We start from the raw sequence: 18,001 nt of genomic DNA, 5'->3' as shown, positions 1-18,001 counted from the left end.
AAGCACAGTAGCACCTCTACTTCATTAGAAGTTTGCAAAAATTTGGCATAACACCAAAAACTTTGACAAACTTCTATAGATGTGTGGTAGATAGCATATTGACTGGATGCATCACAGCTGAGTATGGAAACACCAATTACTCTTGAATGGAAAATCCTACAAAAAGTAATGATACTGGCCAGTCCATCTTGTGTAAAGCCCTCTCCTCCAGTGAGCACATTGAGTGCTGTCAAAGGAAAGCAGCATCCATCATCAAGGATCTCCACCATCCAGGTCATGCTCCCTTCTCACTGCTACCATCAGAAAGAAAGTACAGGAGTCTCAGAACCCCCACAACCAGGTTCCAGAACAGTTATTACCCTCAACCATTAGGTTCTTGAACCAGAGGGGATCATTTCACTCATCTTCACTTGCCCTATTACTGAACTTTTTCCACATCCTATGGACCACTGTTCCTTCTAAGCTGCTTGGGTACATGACTGCACAGTAACTGAAATGCTCCCATGCAAGTAGCCTTTGTTGCCACACAGCTGAATGTTTCTTTTATATAATGTTCATATAATTTCAAAATTATGCCCATATAATTCTGGAATCTACATTAATATAGTTGTGTAATACTATTTAATTAATTATGTGTTAATGAATATAATCTATGTTTTCAAAATAATAAACGTACCACAACTTTACTTAGAAACATTTTAGAGCTTCGACATACATACTTACTCTATGTTATCAGTGTTTCAAGTTACAACACTGTTACAAATTGTAACAATATACACAGAATGGAAGTTGATAGCTCATTGTTAATAAACCACCAGCCCTGTCTAGTCAATACATTTTATTTTTGCTACTGTGCCTGTCAGTAGGTTTGACTGCCTGACATCATTTACTTGTGTTGTGAGTTGTGTTTTCTGTTTGTTTGGTGTGAAAAAATCTATATTATGATGTTTTTGGTAAGTAATATTTCAATAGTCAATATGCATGTTACAAAACTAATGTTTAAACTGTGCACAGTTTTCAAGCAGTGTAAAAATTTCTTGTTCAGGGCAATGGTTGGTCTGTGCCGCTGTGAAAAAATTAGAGGGAGTGTTGCTATGGACTCACTTTCAAGGATTCTTCATCTCGTGTTCTTAATAATTATTGCTTATTTATTATTATTATTATTATTATTATTTTCTTTTGTATTTGCACAGTTTGCTGCTTTTTACACATTAGTTGTTCTCTGTCCTGTTGTGTATGCGTTTTCATTGACTATATTGTGTTTCATGGATTTATTGTGATCACCTGCAAGAAAATGAATTTTAGGGTTGCATATGGTGACATATATGTACTTTGCAAATACATTTACTTCAAATTTTGATTTATTTATGTAAGGGGGTTTCGTTTTTTATGTTACTGCGTAGGCTAATTAAAATGGCTTCTTTGTTATGTTATACTTGGGAATGCTTCTTTGTTATGTTAAACGCTGAGAAAGTTCTTGCGCTAGCAGCTTGTTTTGGGTTAGAGTGTGATAAGAATATGTTAAGAACCAATTGGGATAGTTGTTATATTTTTGGTGTATTTGAAGAGACTGTATGTACAGGGTTTTGGGGCAGAAGGCGGGAGAGAGAGAGACAGAGGATGGACCAGGTGTTGTGATGTCCGTTAACGGGGTCGGACCCCGAGCAGGGCGTTCGGCAAGGAGAGGACACGGAAACGGACTCGTGTGGAGCGTCTGGTCGACCACCGCTGTTGGCCCCAGGCGGCCGGTCAAGGTGGTCCAAGGGGTCGCAGGGTGAAGAAGAGGGGTCCTGAGCTCCAACTGTTTGTGCATGAAGAGATTGAACTTTGTTAAGTGTGGCGCCTTTTATTTTCCTTTTATATTTTATTCTCTATTAACTATATAGTTCCAGTAATATCTATAAACTGTAAATCATTTAATTGTATCTGGTGTATTGTCTGTTATTTAGACAGGGTGGGGTACATCACACAGCATCCACACAAACTAATTACCCAGATTGGCGGGGCCAAGGGCTGTTTCCCTAGATGACAGCGAGCCGAGCGACCCTGAGGCTGGCCGGGGGGGCTACATTTACTTTTAAATATAATAATTAATATAAATTGTAATTTATATTAATTTTATGCATTGAACTCTACTGCCACCACAAAACAACAGATTACACGACATCGCTTGGCGATAATAGGCCTGATTCTGATTGCGAATGGCACAAGGATTTTGGAGGATGAAAGGAAGCAGCCAAGAGAAAACATCAACAGTGCAACAACAGAAATGCAAGGATCTGCCAACCCAAGATTTAGACGTATACGGACAACAAAACCTACCTCAGACTGTCATCATCCATAGTGGACGCAGTGTGACTCAAAACACATCGCGCCCCAAATCCGATGATGTGAATGTGGATGGAGGTGTTACCATATGTGGAAATAGTCACTGTCTCGAAGAAGTCAACAAAGAAGTCTGTTTGATGGAGTGAGTATGGTGATACTAGAGAGCACCACAACAAGAGTCCCCACCAGATCAAGGGGAACAATCCATCAATCTAGGTACCTTGACTGATTTGTGCCAAAGAATACCAACAGTCATTGGACAATTTATTGGTTATTTATTGTCTCCTTTTGTTTTCCATTATAAATAATTCCATGGAAAATACATAGCACTGTAATAAACTGTAAGAAATAATTGTTGTTTTAAGGCTGCCATCCCTTTGAAGTTTTTGTCATATTAACACTTTGGGAGGAAATAGGTTTAAGAGAATGGGAGGTGGGTCCTATAGACCATGTAAACTCTGACAAGAGAGGGAAAAACTACCATACAGGACTGAACAACAAAAGTAAACTTGTGAAAGAAAACATGTGAGAAATGAATCAACTTGTTAATTGTTGATGTCACAACCAAGGAAGATCATCAAAACCTCAACTTCCTCTGGAAGCTAAAGAAATTTGGCATGTCCCCATAGACTCTTACCAATTTATATCAGTGCACCATAGAAAACACTCTGTCTAGATACATAGTGTCAGATGTATCAGCCTGACAGTGGAGTGAAGGGAATTACAGAGGCATGAGAGAGCAGCTGGCCAGAATTGGTTGGGAGAGAACACTGGCAGGGATGACGGCAAAGCAGCAATGGCTGGTATATCTGGAAGCACTTCGTAAGTCACAGGATATATACATCCCAAAGAGGACGAAGTACTCCAAAGGAAAGACGACACAACTGTAGCTAACAAGAGAAGTCAAAGTCAACATATAAAGGACATATAATCGAGCAAAAATTAGTGGGAAGTTAGAGGATTGGGAAGCTTTTAAAAACTAACAGAATGCCACTAAAACAGTCATTAAGAAGGTAAAGGTGGAATTCAAAAGTAAACTAGGCAATAATGTTAAAGAGGACACTGAAAGATTCTTCAGATACATAAAGTGTAAAAGAGGCGAGAGTGGATATTGGACTGCTGGAAAATGATGCTGGAGAGGTAGTGGCGATGAAATGGCAGACCAACTGATAAGTCTGAAGTTACGTAAGTCACCTGGACCAGATAGACTACACCCCAGGGTTCTGAAAGAGGTGGCATAAAAGATTGTGGATGCATTATTAATCATCTTTCAAGAATCACTGGATCCTGGAACAGTTCCAGAAGACTGCAAAATTGCAAACGTCACTCCATTCTTCAAAAAGGGAGAGAGGCAGAAGAAAGTAAACTGTAGGCCAGTTAGTCTGACTTCTGTGGCTGGGAAGATGTTGGAGTCAATTACTGAGGTTGAGGTATCAGGGTACTTGAAAGCACACAATAAAATAGGCCGTAGTCAGCATGGCTTCCTCAAGGGAAAATCTTGTCCGACAAATCTGTCGGAATTCTTTGAAGAAATAACAAGCAGGATAACAAAGGAGAATCGGTTGATGTTGTGTACTTAGATTTTCAGAAGGCCTCTGACAAGGTGCCACATATGAGGCTGCTTAACAAGCTACAAGCCCGTGGCATTACAGGAAAGATTCTCGAATGGATAAAGCAGTGGCTGATTGGCAGGAGACAAAGAGTGGGAATAAAGGGAGCCTTTTCTGACTGGCTGCTGGTGACAAGTGGTGCTTCACAGGAGTCTGTGATGGGACCGATTCTTTTTACGGCATATGTCAATGATTTGGATGATGGAATTGATGGTTTTGTTGCAAAGATAGTAGACGATATGCAGATAAGTGGAGGGACAGGTCGTTTTAAGGAAGCAGAGTGGTTACAGAAGGATCTAAACAGATTAGGAGAATGAACAAAGAAATTGCAGATGGAATACAGCATTGGAAAGTGTATGGTCATGCACTTTGGTAGAAAAAATGAAATGGTTAACAATTTTCTAAATGGAGAGAAAATACAAAACACACTAAGGCACAAAGGGTCTTGGGAGTCCTTGTGTGAATTCTGTAAAGGTTAAGTTGCAGGTTGAGTCGGTGGTGAGGAAGGCAAATGCAATGTTAGCATTTGTTTCAAGTGGACTAGAATATAAAAGCAAGGGTATAGTGTTGAGACTTTATAAAGCACTGGTGAGGCCTCACTTGGAGTATTGTGATCAAGTTTGGGCCCCTTATCTTAGAAAGGATTTGCTGAAACTGGAGAGGGTTCAAAGGAGGTTCACAAAAATAATTCCACGATTGAATGGCTTGTTATATGAAGAGTGTTTGATGGCTCTGGGCCTGCATTCACTGGAATTCAGAAGAATGAAAGGTGACTTTATTGAAACCTACTGAGTGGTGAAAGGCCTTGATAGAATGGATGTGGAGAAGAAGTTTTCTATGGTGGGAGAGGTTAAGACCAGAGGAGTGTCCTTTTAGAACAGAGATCAGGAAGAATTTTTTTTACCAGGGAGTGGTGAATCTGTGGAATTCGTTGCCGTAGGCAACTGTGGAAACCAAGTCTGTATGTATATTTAATGCAGAGGTTGATAGATTCTTGATTGGTCAGAGCATGAAGGAATACATGGAGAAAAAAGGAGAATGGGGCTGAGAGGAAGGTTTGATCAGCCATGATGAAATGCTGGAGCAGACTCGATGAACCAAATGGCCTAATTCTGATCCTAAACCTCATGGTCTTATGGTCTTAAAGCATTGATATGGCAACTGTTCTGCACATGACTGCAAGAGACTGCAGATTTGTGGACACGGCTCAACACATCTCAGGAACCAACCTTCCTTCTATCCTTCTCATTGCTTTAGTAAAGCAGGCAGTATAGTCTTCATCTATTATTATCATCGTTATGTGACATGTTATATGACGTGGATGATCCTGGGCTTATCCATAACCATGAATGTACTTGGCAAAGTTTTCTACAGAAGTAGTTTGCCATCGTCGTCTTCTGGACAGTGTCTTTACAAGATGAGTGACCACAGCCATTATCAATACACTTCAGAGTTTGTCTGTCCAGCATCAGTGGTTGCATAACCAGGACTTGTGATATGCACCAGCTGCTCATACAACCATCCACCACCTGTTCCCATGGCTTCACGTGACCCTGATCAGGGGTGGGGAGGGGGGTGGTGGTGGTTAAGCAGGTGCTACACCTTACCCAAGGGTGACTTGCAGGCTAGCAGAGGGAAGAAGTGCCTTACCCCTCATTTGGTGAAGACTTACCTCACCAGGCATCCTGGGCATCCTCTCTTCTCCCCTCTCCCCTCTCAAGCGGAAGATATAAAAGCCTGAAAGCATGTACCATCAGGCTAAAGGACAACTTCTACCGCGCTATTATTGAAAGGATATCTTGTACAATAAGATGGACCTTTGGCCTTACACTCTACCTTGTTATGACCTTGCACTTTATAGCTTACGTGAACTGCACTTTTTCTGGTAGCTTTTACATTTTATTCTGCATTTTTTAATAATTTTACCCTTATTCTAGCTCAATGCATTGTGTAGTTATTTGATCTGTATGAACTATGCGAGACAAGCTTCTCACTGTATCTTGGGACATATGACAATAATAAACTGATATCAATCCTGGGGATGGGACCTTCATCCCGTAAGGAGGACTGGATCTATACTGTCTGGAATTTGGAAGATGATTTGATAAGAACATGAAATTCTCATAGGGCTTGGCAGGATACATAAAAAGATAGTGTTTCCATTAGCCAGGGTGTCTACAACCAGGGATCATGGTCGCAAAGTACGGTATGAAGATATTCCTTCATTCTATGGAACTCTCCACCAAGGAGGTGTAGAGGCTCAGTTACTGGAAGTAGTCAATAGACTTTTGGCCATTGAAGCAGTTATATGATGTGGGATCAGTGAAGCAAAGTGTTTCTGAGATGATGGGTCAGCTTTGATCATATTTCCAGTCAAATTCTTTGCCGCAGAAGGCTGTGGAGGCCAAGTCATTCTGTATATTTAAAGTAGATTCTTGATTATTAAAAGCCTCAAAAGTTTTAAGGAGAAGGTAGGAAAATGGGGTTGGAAAAGGTAATAAATCACAATGGAATGGTGGAGCAGAGCTTAAGGACCAAATAGCCTTATTCTGCTCCTCTGCCTTGTAGTGTTAGTAAAGCAAGCATGATTGACCAGACAGCCTATACCTGCATTATAGCTTATGGATGAATCTGTTTTAGGACCCCATAGTTTTGAATTATTCCCACATCTTTAATTAATTTATTTATACTGCACTTTAGACATTACAACAATATCCTTCAATGTGGCTGCAGAATACCTGGGGGCAACTTAAGGTTGTGGAAGGTTTTTTTCTTTTACTCTGAAGTACAAGGATATAGAAGAAAATTTATTTTTATTAGAACTTCACAAATCTTTCAAGCAAGGTGAAGTCAAAATGCTTGGCATAGCTTTCAGGCAAATAGATCCTTTACTCTACAAATATCAGTAGGCCCCACCACATGGCTCAAATACCTAACTAGGGCATGACTGATCTGTAGCTTAACTCCATTAGCAGACAAATTTCAAAATCCCTTGATGCACTGTCTAGCAAAAATCTATAAATCTGTTTTGAAAGTTCCATTTTCCTAGCATTAGCACCTTTATTGCGAAGAATATTACAGATTTCTGCAATTCTTTTTGTGCAAGTGTTCCCTGACTTCTCTTCTAAATAGATTGGCTCTATTTTAAGATTGCACCTTCTAATTCATTGGCACATAACTCTCAATCTTTAGAGAGGCAATGTAATGATAATCTTCAGAGGAAGTGAATAGAAATATTCTCATCAGGCTATGTGAACCAAGTGGAAGATTAGTTGTGACACGTCAATGACATTGTTAATATATATTTCCACCTTAATTTTGTTTCTAGAACAAAATGTACAATGTGATCAAAGATAATTATGGCCAGCAGTGCAAAACTCTAAATTGACATGGATAATTTGCTGAATGGGTAGAATAATTTATGATATAATGTAGACCAAATACAGATTTTACATTTTAGTTTTTATTTTCTAAAACATCATGGGCTCAGATACACAAAAGGATCCAAAATCAGATTTATAAATGCACATATACAGATATGTTAGAATGAAAAGACTTAATGGTGCGTTTAAACGTTTGGTGTAATCTCCCACAGCAGATCATTATATGTCAGTCATTCTGGAGTTACATTTTGAAGTATTTGCATATTTTAATACGTTAAGATTGAAGATATGACTGGAATGTTTCAATACTATCTTTGCCCTGTATGATGTTGAGAGCTTCCATCACATTGCTGATGACTGAGAACAGAGTAATTAAATGAAATTTAACCAGATTGGATTTAATAGAAGAGCTAATTATTGTCTTCAGGAAGGGGGCAGGTGCACATGCTCTTGTTTACATTAATGCTTTGAGGTTGAGAGGGTTAAGAGCTTCAAGTTCCTAGGTGTAAACATCACCAATGGCTTGTCCTGGTCCAAGAAAGCTCAGTAGCACCTTTACTTCCTCTGGGAGGTACAGATATTCGTCATGGTCCCATCAACTCTTACCAATTCTTAATGATGCACCATTCTATCAGGATGCATAAAGGCTTGGCACAGCTACTGCTCTGCATACGACTGCGAGAAGCTGCAGAGAGTTGTGGGCACAGCTCAGCACATCACAGAAACCAGCTTCCTCTCCACGGACTCTGTCTAAACTTCTCACTGCCTCAGTCAGCAGTCAGCATAATCAAGGACCCCATCCACCTTGGACGTTCTCACTCCTCCACTTTCGCATCAGGCAAAAGATACAAAAGCCTGAAAGCACTTACCAGATGCTCAGGGACAGTTTCTATCCTGCTGTGTATTTATCATATCATTCCTGCTTTTACTATATGTGTTACTTATTTTTGGTTTTATGTGTTATTTGGTATGATTTGGTAGGTTATTTTTTGGGTCTGGGAGCGCTCAAAAATTTTTCTCATATAAATCAATGGTAATTGCTTCTTTGCTTCACACCATTTCAGCACAAACAGTTTCATAGGAAAGCTCTACCTTAGCAAGGGAAATATGGGACAAACCAATTTAACCCAATATACGGGACGTCCCAGCAAATACAGGACATTTGGCAACCCTATGTTCAAGTTCAACAGTGCATGACAGGGAATGAGGAGAGGTGCAGCTGACTCATATCGTTTCCTCACGGCCCGGTAGCACATGCTGTGCGGCCCAGTACCGGTCCGCGGCCCGGTTGTTGGGGACTGCTGATTTAACTTATATCATGCACTTTATCGTTTACCTGCACTTCACTCTTTTGGTAGCCTTTACACTTTATTCTGAATTGTTATTGTTTTACCTTGATCTAGCTCAGTGCACTGTGTAATGATCTGATCTGTGTGAACAGTATGTATGAGAAGCTTTTCACTCAGTCTCGATACATCTGACAATAATAAGCCAACACCTGTACCAATTATCCTGCTTTTACGAGTAGGGTATACTTGGATTTCTTCTTCAAATTAATAACAATAAAGGTAGAAAAAGCTGGAAATACTCAGCAGGCCGAGCAGCAGCTGTGGAGAGAGAAACAGAATTAACATTTCCAGTTTCTCCATGGGTAAATCCTTGTGATGAAACTGTACTGGAATGGGTTAGGCAGGGGCATGGTTAGTTCTACAGTACAGGTCACCAGTACAAAACCCCAGATGTTGGTTGGTCATATAGTCTCTGCTCTGTTTTTAATTTTATTTTATTGAGATACAGCGCAGAATAGACCATTCTGCACGGCACCCAGCACTCTCCCGATCTTCGCCTAATCATGGGACAATTTCCATTGAATAATTAGCCTAACGGCCAGTACTTCTTTGGACTGTGGGAGGAAACCAAAGCATCTGGAAGAAACCCACGTGGTCACGGGGAGAACATACGAACTCCTTACAGGCAGTGGTAGGAATTGAACCCTGGGTGCTGGTACTGTAGAGCATTGTGCTAACCTCTGCGCCACCGTACTGTACTTTACTTTATACTTTATTGTACTGCCCCTGTTCTCAGCTGTTTCTTCACATGACGTGGATGGAATTGAAATGAGCAAAGACTGACCGGCTGAAAGTGGAGTCTTCCATTTAAGACAGATGGTGATCCACTTGAAACTCCAGAATGAACAAGGATGCAAATGTTTCAATCTTGTCTTTAAAGTAAACGAGTTTACAAAAAGCAGAATAACAAGTTGAGAGGGTTATTCATGGATAAATTTAGGCAACTCTTTGTTCCCAATGTCTGGCCTTTCTGATCCAAAGTGTAAATGTACGGCACTATAGATGTTGGAAATCTAAGATATTAACATAGCTTGTTATGGCTTGGTGTGGCTTGGCCCTGCTTTTTTTTCAGGCCCTGAATTTATTTTCCACCTCTGTGATATGCCATGGGGTTCGGTTTTCGACCTGCCATTTGAATTGGCATAGATAGTGACAAATTTATTGGTTGAAATCGGGGCTGGATTTGTCTGCTGTCCAATGGCTGTTCACTTGCTTATTTAACACTGAAGGAACTACCCAATGCCAAAGAAATATGCTGAATGGTAAGACAATTATTCCTACATTAGCTGGATTGTGAGCACCAAAGGGTCAAAGTTTCTAATGGTTACATATGGACATTTTTTGTTGCAAGTGTACTGTATCTTTTCATCTCAATCGTTTTCAGATTGCTAATTAATGTATTTTAGAAGATGTTTGAGAAGTACCGTGTTTTGTATTTTGCCATTGAGATGTTGTATGATATGTTAATGTATTTGGACTTGCTTCAGCTCCTTCTGTTGTACACCAATTACAAGAAAAAGATTTCTTAGTTGGTTCACTGTTAATAGTGAAAAATACTGTGTTCTATTATAAAATGTTGCCGTCAAATGTCTGGCCACTTGAAATATAGCTTCTAAGGAAAGAGTGAGGTACTGTATATACCTTAAATATTTTTAATTGTTTTTAGTTATTAAAGTTTTGCTCTGTATTGAAATTAAATTTTAATTATCTTATACCAACACTATGAAAATGCAGAATAATGCACTAAGTTAAGGAAATTAAAGCAGAAACTACTGGAGATACTTTTTAGATGTGGCAACATCCGTGGGGGGGGGGTGGGGAGACAGACAGAGAGAGAGAACGAAACAGAGGGGGAGAAAATTAAAGTGCTTCAGGTCTGGGAAAAATTAGAAATGAAGTAAGTTTTAACATATAACATAGAACATAGAAATTTACAGCACATTACAGGCCCTTCGGCCCACAATGTTGTGCTGACCATGTAACCTACTTTAGAAACTGACTAGAAATACCCTACTGCATAGCCTCTATTTTTCTAAGCTCCATGTGCCCATCTAAGAGGCTCTTAAAAGACCCTGTTGCATCCATTTCCACCACCGCCGCCAGCAGTGCATTCCACACACCCACCACTCTCTGTGTGAAAAACTTACCTTTGACATCCCCCCGGTACCTATTTACAAGCACCTTAAAACTATGCCCCCTCATGTTAGCCATTTAAGCCCTGGGAAAAAGCCTCTGGCTATCCACACGATCAATGCCTCTCATCATCTTATACACCTCTATCAGGCCATTTCTCATCCTCCATCGATCCAAAGAGAAAAGGCCAAGTACACTCAACCTATTCTCAAAAGGTACGCCCTCCAATCCAGATTTACCGTGTAAATCTCCTGTGCACTCTCTCTATGGGATCCACATCCTTCCTGTAGTGAGGTGACCAGAACTGAGCACAGTACTCCAAGTGGGGTCTGACTTGGGGTTGCAGCTTTTAAGTTACAAAGAGGTGGTGAGAACAAAGGAGGTCAGGGGCTGTGAAAGGTTGTAGATCTGACTAAATGACAAAAGCAGTGGTGGTGCCTGCCAAGTAATGGAAGTAAAGTTCTGTCTCATGGAGGTGTAGGTAAGAGATGAATGAAATCTGAAATGCTTAGAAACACCAAGAGGAAAACAATTTTTTACACAGAGAGTGGTGGACACTCACTGCTTAGGGTGGTAGAGGGAGGTACATCAGATATTTAAGACACTCTTAGACAGGCATATGGGAGAAAGAAAAATGCAGGGCTATGTGGGAGGGAAGGGTTAGATTAATCTTAGAGTAGGTTAAAAAGTCAGCACAACATTGTGGGCCAAAGGTCTTGTACTGTGCTGTAATATTCTAAAACATGACGGGTGAAAAATATCAGCTGCAAAAACCAGAATATCTGAAAATGTAGAGCAGTTAAGTGATGATCGTTGTAATATGCTAAGTCAGAAGACAGCAGCTGCTCCTGAACTTGTGGATGTTGAGTTTCATTGGAACTGTGTAGGCGGCCAAACGCAGAGATCTTAAAGGAGGAGTAGGGTGGAGAATTAAAGTGACCCCCGACTGACAGCTCAGGGTAGGCTGTGTAGATGGAACAGAGGTGCTCTGCTAGCAACCACCCAATCTATGTTTGGTATGCTTGTTTCAGAATCAGAATTAGAATCAGGTTTATTATCACCGGCGTGTGTTGTGAAATTTCTTAACTTAGCAGCAGCAGTTCAATGCAGTACAGAACACAGAAGAAGAAAAAAATAATAATAAATGAATGAATGAATACAGTATATGTACATTACAGTATATATACCTTTGTGCATTGAATAGATTAAAAATTGTGCAAAAACAAATAATATATATTAAAAAGTGAGGTAGTTCATGAGTTCAATGTCCATTTAGGAATCGGATGGCAGAGGGGAAGAAGCTGTTCCTGAATCGCCAAGTGTGTGCCTTCAGGCTTCTGTACCTCCTACCTGATGGTAACAGTGAGAAAAGGGCATGCCCTGGGTGTGTTGAGGGTCCTTAATAATGGACACTGCCTTTTTGAGACACCACTCCTTGAAGATGCCCTGGGTACTTTGTAGGCTAGTACCCAAGATGGAGCCGACTAAACTTAGTCTGGTTCTTACGGTCCCATGCAGTAGCCCCCCACCCCCCACCCCATATCAGTGATGCAGCCTGTCAGAATGCTCGCCACAGTACATCTATAGAGGTTTTTGAGTGTATTTGTTGACATGCCAAATCTTTTCAAACTCCTAATGAAGTAGAGTTGTTGTCTTGCCTTCTTCATATTTGCATCAATATGTTGGGACTAGGTTAGGTCCTCAGAGATCCTGACACCCAGGAACTTAAAACCGCTTACTCTCTGCACTTCTGATCCCTCTATGAGGATCGGTATGTGTTCCTTCGTCTTACCCTCCCTGAACTCCACAATCAGCTCTTCCGTCTTACTTCTCATTTTGTGAATATCTAACAGAAAGGGCTAAATGAAGGCCACCAAATTTATCCTGAAAGTGTGGCTCTAAACAGCAAGAAGAAAAGCGTTAAAAGAATTAAAACTTCTCCTGCAGTTCCCTGGCAAGAAGGACAGTGGGCATTAAATTCATAGAGTCAGAGAGTTGTATGGCATGGAACTGGACTGGAACTTCAGCCCAGCTGGGCCAGTCTCGTCAAGATCCCCATCTAAACTAGTCCCACTTTCCCATGTTTGGCCCATTACCCTCTAAACCAGAGGTTCCCAACGTTCTTAAGCCATGGACTCCTACCGTTAACCAAGGGGTATGTGGACTCCAGATTGTGAAGCCCTGCTCTAAACCTTTTCGATCATGTTGCGGTCCAAGATCGTTACTGTTATTGCCATAGGTGTTATTGCTGGAGATGGAAGCAGGAATCAGAATTACAGAAGGAATGCTCTGTTTGGCAATGGTGAAAAAGAAGAGAAGAGTCAGCTTCAGGTTTATTATCACCTACCAATGTTATGAAATTTGTTGTTTCGTGGCAGCAGGATAGTGCAAGGCATGAGAATTACCATAGTTCCAATAAGGAACAAAATAAATAAAATACAGGATGAGCTCGTCGTGGAATCACACTGTTCGAGACAAGCCTCTTCAGGACTTTATTTATTGGCTTCTCTGTTGAAGCTGGTATACTCACAGCTCCACTGTTAAAACTAAATTTTGCAGATTTGAACTTGATATTCAGAGTTATGACATGAAAAGAATTGTGAGAAGTGCCATAAAAATTAACCACTCGGCAGTTTTTTTCCCTCTAAAGTTGCACATTGAAAGATGCAATAAAGGGTACAGGTCACAACCTTATCAAAGTACTCATAATAATGTATTAATAAACTGTTTAGTCTCAATTACAGCAGATTATACATTGAATGATAAGTCATTAGAGGTAAATTTCCAGCATGATATAAGCTTAGAAAAATATAGTATCAGAATGGTAGCAATCCTTGATTGATCCAAAATACCTTGAGTGGCTCTGTGTGCTATATACTTCAAACAGCAGGGCATTCAAGGATTTCAATTTAAACTACAAAAGAAGATGCACTGAACAAGAGCCACTTGCACTTGTGGAGAATCCATCGTGAAAAGAACATCTAAGAGCCATCAAGGAGGAGGAGGTAGGGCGTTAGGCAAAATTTTAAATGGGGCTTGAAGAGACAGGTCTTTGTAAAGGTGGAGTGAGGACGGGATGTTGAAGTGGTTCAGCGTAAGATTGCAGACGGTAAGACAGGAGAGTGAAGGGCCAGTTACTGATGGTGGAGGAAGGGAACAGAGGGGGCAGCCAGGGTGGTAGATGTTCTGTGATAGAGCAACTGAATGAACAAGTCCAGTAAGATTCGCTTGCTTGGAAGTCTTTGAAAATGAGGAGGTGTTTTTGAGATTGTTGTATAAAACAGGCTATTCAGTAGAGTGTATTGGCAACAGATTTCTAAGAGGGCAAATGGTTAGCAGCAGAATATTTGAAGAATCAATCCTTGTGGTCTTTATTAAACAAATTATAGAATATCAGGGAATACATGCCAGAACTAGACCAAACATAGCAGCCAGTGGAAGCGGTAGATGAGGGTTCAATTTCCACATTTAAGATAAATTTGGATAGGTTCATGGACAGGAGGTGTATGGAAGGCTATAGTCTGGGTGCAGGTTGATGGGATCAGGTAGATTAATAGTTCAGTGTGGAATAGATGGGCTGAAGGGCCTGTTTCTGTGCTGTAGTGTTTGATGACTCTAACATCAACTGGGCCACGGTAAGAGTCTGTACATTGTTCTCATCATTGCACCACAACAAGTGTGTGGTAGCAAAATAGAGGCTCAAAGAGATTTAAGAGGATGTTGCCTGGACTGGAAAATTATAACCATGTGGAGAGACTATCAAAGCTGGGGCTGTTTTCTTTGAAACAAAGAGGACTGAACTGAGGTTTATTTGCACCCTACAGATTTATGGAAGGCCTGTTCAATGCAAACAGAAAACAAAGAGGTTAGGAACTGGTCGGGTGTGAATTTAAATTCATTAGTAGAAGACTTGCAAGCAAGTTGATAAAAAAGAATTGAACTCACCAAATGATGTAGGCCTGCCAAAAAGGGTGATAGAGGCAGAAATCTCTATCTTAATATCAAAATAGGAACAGAAGATTCCAGATTATGGAATTCATCCAATGTTTTCTGATTCTTTTGGTTAACTAAATCACTCTTCTAATAGAGGCTGGAGTTGAATGGAGAAAACCTTTCTCTGTTGTGAGTTACCCTGGGTATAAAGGCTAGACTTAGTTGCAAATGCACATCTTCCTCCATCACTTCGTCACAATGGACTGAAACTGCTTTTTACTACTGAATGTGAAATGGGCAACAGCAGATCAGCCATTGTTTTGGCTCTTGAAGTATTAATTGGGTGGAGTGTGATGCAAGAAACTGACCTGTTACTTTCTGTTTTCTACCCAGCAGAAGTCTACCAACATTTTCCTGACATACCATGGTGTAGCAACATGCCTGACAATGTCCGAGTGAAGAATAATATTAAATAAGCTATATGAATGCACACAGCCGTTGATCCATGACTGGATTTGCTCAGTAGGTAACCTCCAAGAGGACCACAACCTTGTCATGGTTTGGAGGCTTGCGTGCCTCAATGACCCAGAGAGCCATGTTGGCCGGAGTCGGGGCTTTATGCTTTAGATCTTGGCAGGGTCACACATGCCAAACGGGTCAAAGGGTAGAGGGCAGACTAAGAGCGGTCCACTGCTTCTTCAGGTTCAGAGGCTCAGCTCAGGGCTAACAACCCTGACTGGTAAAACAAAATAGTTATGGAAACAGCAATGAAGAATCCTTCTTCAGTGTATGACAGTATTCTTGGGTCTCCACCCGGGCCTTGCATGACTGACAGTAGGGAAAACTAAGAGGAAGCTACTGACACGATGAAGGAAGTCCTGAACCCTCCCGAAGATGGAAGACCTTCACTGCTGCCCTAAACACCAGCGGTGTAACAAGCAATAACTAACTATCTGCTGTTTCATGCAAAAGAAGCATCTGGGGCATTGGAAGTTACTGAAGCCATTGGTCTTGACTGCTCAATCTTGGATTTCTCAGAGGTTTTAATGGATTCACAACAAAAACATGTGGGAGTATGATTACCTGCAAGTAACCCCAAAATTGTACACTTCCTGGATTGGAGGTACAATATCATCACTGAATCCCAATCTGACTGCATGGCCAGATTCTGCTCTAACTCCACCTATGTTGTATTGTATAGGGATTCTCCACCTGGGGTCTACAGACCCTTTGCTTAATGGTATTGGTCCATGGCATAAAAAGGTTGGGAACTCCTGAGTTTGCAGAGGATACCACCATAGTGGACTGCTATAATGATGGGGCAGAATACGGGAAGGAGTTGAACAGCTTGGTGACATAGTATCATGTTAACAGCTTTTCTCTATGTCATCAAAACATTGACTTCGGGAATGTGGGCCGTGTACATACTTCTATCAAGATCAACGGTAATGAAGTTAAGAGGGTGTGAGCTTTTAGTTCCTGGGAGTGAGTAACTTTTCTTTGTCCAACTATGTAAACATCACAGCCAAGAAGTCTCATCTGTACCTCCTCAGGAGGCTAACAAAATTTAGCATGACTTTATTAACCCTTACTTATTTTTATCAACCCACCATAGAAATCACCTTATACACATAACAGCTTGATGTGGCAACTACCCCGCACAAAGCTGCAAGAAACTGCAGAGACTTGAGGAAACAGCTCACTACATGATGAAAACCAACTTCCCCTCTCTGGATTTTCTCTATACATCTCACTGCCTCAGTAAACCAGCATAATCAAAGACCTCTCCCACCTGGACATTCTCTCTTCTCACCCCTCCCACTGGGCAGATGAGACAAAGGCAAGAAAGCATATACTGTACCACCATGCTCAAGGATAGCATCTATCCCACTGTTATCAGACTCTTAAACTGACCTCTTGTACGATAAGGTGGACTCCTGGCCATATAATCTACCTCATTATCATCTTGCACTTTATCATTTAACTGCACTGCACTTTTTCTTCAGCGATTACACTTTATACTGCTTGTTAAGGTTTTACCTTGTTCTATATCTATGCACTGTTCAATGAATTTGAACTGCATAAAGAGTAGGGAAGGCAACCTTTTTAATGGATCTTGGTATGTGTGACAATAATAAGCCAACACCAATACCAATGTCATTAAATCCTGAAACACCCTACCCCAATAGCGCTGTGGGAATATTGAATTTCACTTGCCCATCATTAAGATGTTCCCACAACCTATGGACTCACTTTACAGGACTTCTCATCTCATGTTCTTGATATTTATTGTTTATTTATTTATTATTATTATTTCTTCCTTTGTGTATTTGCACAATTTGCTGTCTTTTTCACACTGGTTGAACACCCAAATTGGTGCAGTCTTTCATTGATTCTATTATAGTTATTATTCTATGATGGGTTTATTAAGTATGTCGACAAGAAAATGAATCTCAGGGTTGTATATAGGGACATATATGTACTTTGATAATAAATTTACTTTGAACTTTAAGTACAATTACCAGAAGGACTGCAGTGATTTGAATGTGATAGGGGTGGATAGAAAAGCATTAGACTTCCTGGCATTGTTCATATCCCGCAAAATGAAAAAAATAATAATCCCTTTTTATTTAGTAATCATGAGATTGGAAATCCAGGGGAATGGCAACTGTGTATACCGATCCATAGATGCTGTCTGACCTGCTAACTTCCTCCATTCTATTCAATGCCTATTAATGGATGCATGACTCCAGCGTATCTCAATGATATTTGATTAAATTACCAAGTGCTTGGACAAAGATGGAGATTGTATATCATATAGGGCACTTCACTCTGTCCTGACCCACCTGGACAGCCCCAACTCTTACGTCAGAATGCTGTTCATTGACTTTAGTTCGGCATTCAATACTGTGATCTCCTCCAAGCTGATCACCAAACTTCGCCAGCTTGGAATCAGCTCATCCCTCTGCAATTGGACCTTGGACTTTCTGACTAACAGACCCCAATCAGTTAAGTTAGACAACCTCTCCTCCTCCACTCTCACCCTGAACACCGGCGTGCCTCAAGGCTGTGTGCTGAGCCCTCTTCTGTACTCCCTTTTCACCTATGGCTGCATTCCTATACATAGTTCTAACTCCATAATCAAGTTCGCAGACAACACCACGGTGGTTGGGCTGATCAGAGGGGATGATGAGATGGCATACAGGGATGAGGTTCAGCACCTGGCTACATGGTGTGCCAACAACTATCTGGCCGTTAACACCCA

The sequence above is a fragment of the Mobula hypostoma genome, chromosome 14, assembly GCF_963921235.1.
Source record: "Mobula hypostoma chromosome 14, sMobHyp1.1, whole genome shotgun sequence".
Taxonomy (NCBI): domain Eukaryota; kingdom Metazoa; phylum Chordata; class Chondrichthyes; order Myliobatiformes; family Myliobatidae; genus Mobula; species Mobula hypostoma.
This window is presented reverse-complemented; position numbering follows the sequence as displayed.